Consider the following 5000-nt stretch of genomic DNA (forward strand, 5'->3'; position numbering starts at 1 on the left):
CCCCCCCCCCCCCCCGTTGGGTGGAAGGAAACCTCTGCTGCGGGCCCGGCAACCATCCCGAACGGACCCGCTGGGTCCAAATGTCTGCCGAGGGCGGTCCTGCTGCGGTCGCGGGTTCGTTGGAAACCTCTCCTGCTGCTGGCATGGCCACCCTCCCCCCCCCCCGCCCGACTGACGACCCTGCGGGCCCGGCGACCCGGTGTCCCGTTGCCGCGCGGGGAGTGATCCTCGGGGCCGTGCCGGGCGGGCCCAGCGACACGAAGAGAGTGGGGGGGGGGTCGGAGGGAGTGGCACTGGGGAGAGAGGGGTGGGGGAGAGAGTGCCCCCCCCCCCCCCATTAGGGGCGAGTTTATGCAGTCATCAGAGTTTATACCTAACCTCATGATGCTTTATTAGCCGGATAGGCTGTCTGACCTCGCCCCCAGTCCCTACTCCTTCCACTGGATTCTTCTTATACCCTCTTTTTCTTCGTGCCCCCCCCCCACGCAGGGAGGGTTCCAAGAGGGAGGAGGGAGGGAGGGAGTCCCGGGGCCGTGAGAGAGAGAGAGCCTCATTAGCTGCTAGGTTCACCTCATTAGCTGCTAGCTAACGCGTCAGACCTTTTACATTCTTTAGAGGATTGAAACCTCAGGGCCTTTAACCCCCGTTCACCGTTTACACTCAACGATCCTTCCGAACAAAACCCTTACACATCTGTCCGTCCAACTGACCCCCGAGATACCTAACACGCAGATTAACACGTCAGCGGTGATCGGCGTGTCATAGAGGAGTCACAAAGACGGGCAAAATAGAGTGGTTGAATAAAAAATACTCACTCAATTGGCCGTGATTTAACGTAGCACACAATGATGCAAAGCCCATGCAAAGTCCAGTGGCCCAAGCAAACAAATAAGATAGATCTGGCTCGGCGTTCCTCATCTCCACATCGTCACCCAGCACGCCGACGCCCAATAACAATTCCCCCGCAAATTGTGCACCTCGAGCGGCAGTACTTTAAACGGCGCCGTCTTCGGCGTGGACGGCATGAACCAAGTCGGCAAGCATCGTCACCCAGCACACAGACGTCCACTAACAATTCCTCCCCCCTGCAAATTGCGCGCCGCGAACGGCAGTACTTTCAAGTATGCCGCCTTCGGCGGGGACATCGTGAACCAAATCGGCAGGCAGGCGTCGTCAGCCGGTCGACCGACCCCCAGTTGCATTGCCCCAACGGCCATTGTGCACTTCGAACAGAACAGTGCTTTTAAAATATTCCGCCTGCCGCGTGTACATCATGAAACAAATGGAAAGGACGAACCGGGCGTGCAACCGATGCACGGAGAGTGACAGGTCGTCAAGCAAGTCCGTGGCAATCCGTCGGCCGACTCGGCCGCGGCCAGCAGAGGCGTTTTGGCCCGGGCGCGCCGAACTTTGCGCGCCCTCGGTATGCGTAACACTAGCACATGCCTTCAAAACTCACTACAAAATAACCCCAAAGTATGCCGCCTTCCCCGTGGGCCTTGTTACCAATATCTTGCCCTGCTTCCTGATGCCCTTATGGGGTCGGCTCTGTTCTTGCAGAACCCTCAGGTGGTGCAGAGTCTGGGCCATTTTATCAATATCTTGCCCTGATTCCTGATGCCCTTATGGGGTCGGCTCTGTTCTTGCAGAACCCTGAGGTGGTGCAGAGTCTGCGCCTTGTTATCAATATCTTGCCCTGCTTCCTGAAACCCTTATGGGGTTGGTTCTGTTACAAAACCCTCAGGTGGTGCAGAGTCTGGGCCACTTTATAAATAACTCTGCCTGCATTAGGGTCAGGGTTAGGGTTAGGGTTAGGGTTAGGGTTAGGGTTAGGGTTAGGGTTAGGGTTAGGGTTAGGGTTAGGGTTAGGGTTAGGGTTAGGGTTAGGGTTAGGGTTAGGGTTAGGGTTAGGGTTAGGGGTAGGGGTAGGGGTAGGGGTAGCGGTAGGGGTAGGGGTAGGGGTAGGGGTAGTTTGAACTACTGCCGCTCCAGGCGCGCACTGTGCGTGGGTAATTTTCAGTGGGCGTCGGTGTGCTGGGTGACGATGCCGCCCAGACTCTGCACCACCTGAGGGATCTGCAAGAACAGAGCCGAACCCGCAAGGGTATCGGGAAGCAGGGCAAGATATTGATAACAAGGCCCAGACTCTGCACCACCCGAGGGTTCTGCAAGAACAGAGCCGACCCCATAAGGGTATCAGGAAGCAGGGTGAGATAGTGACACCATTTGTAAAACCGGCAAATCCCACCCAGGAAACATTGCAAAAATTGGCCTCTAATGCTGGAACGTGGGTAAAGCCAAACAAACACGACACGTTTTAAAAGAACGTTACTAAAACAGCCTGGGATATGCCCATGACAAAGGATAGGCCGAACCTCACCAGAAAAAAAGAGAGGGAGACCACGGCAGAGCTGAGGGATAAACATGAGATGGTGATAAAACCAGCAGACGAGGGGAGCAGTAGGGTTACAAATTAATGTCAATATGGGGCCTGCTCCCACTGGGTAATAGACAAAAACATAGAACAGGGTGACAGGAGAGACTGGATAGCACAGAGGATAACCCGTGAGCGAAATAATGGGGTGTATGCAGTTCAATGTAAGGAGTGTACCTTACGGTACATAGGGGAAACAGGTAAAACAGCCTCAGCGGTGATCGACGTGTCAAAGAGGAGTCACAAAGACGGGCAAAATAAAGTGGTTGATTATAGACAATAGACAATAGACAATAGGTGCAGGAGTCGGCCATTCAGCCCTTCGAGCCAGCACCGCCATTCAATGCGATCATGGCTGATCACTCTCAATCAGTACCCCGTTCCTGCCTTCTCCCCATACCCCCTCACTCCGTTATCCTTAAGAGCTCTATCCAGCTCTCTCTTGAAAGCATCCAACGAACTGGCCTCCACTGCCTTCTGAGGCAGAGAATTCCACACCTTCACCACTCTCTGACTGAAAAGGTTCTTCCTCATCTCCGTTCTAAATGGCCTACCCCTTATTCTTAAACGGTGGCCCCTTGTTCTGGACTCCCCCAACATTGGGAACATGTTTCCTGCCTCTAATGTGTCCAATCCCCTAATTATCGTATATGTTTCAATAAGATCCCCCCTCATTCTTCTAAATACCAGTGTATACAAGCCCAATCGCTCCAGCCTTTCAACATACGACCGTCCCGCCATTCCGGGAATTAACCTAGTGAACCTACGCTGCACGCCCTCCATAGCAAGAATATCCTTCCTCAAATTTGGAGACCAAAACTGCACACAGTACTCCAGGTGCGGTCTCACCAGGGCCCGCTACAACTGTAGAAGGACCTCTTTGCTCCTATACTCAACTCCTCTGGTTACGAAGGCCAACATTCCATTGGCTTTCTTCACTGCCTGCTGTACCTGCATGCTTCCTTTCATTGACTGATGCACTAGGACATCCAGATCTCGTTGAACTCCCCCTCCTCCTAACTTGACACCATTCAGACAATAATCTGCCTTTCTACTCTTACTTCCAAAGTGAATAACCTCGCACTTATCTACATTAAACTGCATCTGCCATGTATCCGCCCACTCACACAACCTGTCCAAGTCATCCTGCAGCCTTATTGCATCTTCCTCACAATTCACACTACCCTCCAGCTTAGTATCATCTGCAAATTTGCTAATGGTACTTTTAATCCCTCCGTCTAAGTCATTAATGCATATCGTAAATAGCTGGGGTCCCAGCACCGAACCTTGCGGTACCCCACTGGTCACTGCCTGCCATTCCGAGAGGGACCCATTTATACCCACTCTTTGCTTTCCGTCTGTCAACCAATTTTCTATCCATGTCAGTACCCTACCCCCAATACCACGTGCCCTAATTTTGCCCACTAATCTCCTATGTGGGAGCTTGTCGAAGGCTTTCTGAAAGTCGAGGTACACCACGTCCACTGACTCTCCCCTGTCAATTTTCCTAGTTACATCCTCAAAACATTCCAGTAGATTTGTCAAGCATGATTTCCCCTTCGTAAATCCATGCTGACTCGCAATGATCCTGTTACTGCTATCCAAATGCTCAGCAATTTCGTCTTTTCTAATTGACTCCAGCATCTTCCCCACCACTGATGTCAGACTAACTGGTCTATAATTACCCGTTTTCTCTCTCCCTCCCTTCTTAAAAAGTGGGATAACATTTGCTATCCTCCAATCCACAGGAACTGATCCTGAATCTATATAGAACATTGAAAAATGATCTCCAATGCTTCCACTATTTCTAGAGCCACCTCCTTAGGTACCCTGGGATGCAGACCATCAGGCCCTGGGGATTTATCAGCCTTCAGTCCCATCAGTCTACCCAAAACCATTTCCTGCCTAATGTGGATTTCCTTCAGTTCCTCCATCACCCTAGGTTCTCCGGCCCCTAGAACATTTGGGAGATTGTGTGTATCTTCCTCAGTGAAGACAGACCCAAAGTAACGGTTTAACTCGTCTGCCATTTCTTTGTTCCCCATAATAAATTCCCCCGTTTCTGTCTTCAAGGGACCCACATTTGCCTTGACTATTTTTTTCCTCTTCACGTACCTAAAAAAACTTTTGCTATCCTCCTTTATATTATTGGCTAGTTTACCCTCGCACCTCATCTTTTCTCCCCGCATTGCCTCTTTAGTTAACTTTTGTTGCTCTTTAAAAGAGTCCCAATCCTCTGTCTTCCCACTCTTCTTTGCTATGTTATACCTCCTCTCCTTAATTTTTATGCTGTCCCTGACTTCCCTTGTCAGCCACAGGTGTCTCTTACTCCCCTTAGAGTCTTTCCACCTCTTTGGAATAAATTGATCCTGCAACCTCTGCATTATTCCCTGGAATACCTGCCATTGCTGTTCTACCGTCTTCCCTGCTAGGGCCTCCTTCCAGTCAATTTTGGCCAGCTCCCGCCTCATGCCTCTGTAATCCCCTTTGCTATACTGTAATACAGACACTTCCGATTTTCCCTTCTACCTTTCCATTTGCAGAGTAAAACTTATCGTGTTGTGAT

Source organism: Rhinoraja longicauda, unplaced genomic scaffold, assembly GCF_053455715.1.
Source record: "Rhinoraja longicauda isolate Sanriku21f unplaced genomic scaffold, sRhiLon1.1 Scf000242, whole genome shotgun sequence".
Taxonomy (NCBI): domain Eukaryota; kingdom Metazoa; phylum Chordata; class Chondrichthyes; order Rajiformes; family Arhynchobatidae; genus Rhinoraja; species Rhinoraja longicauda.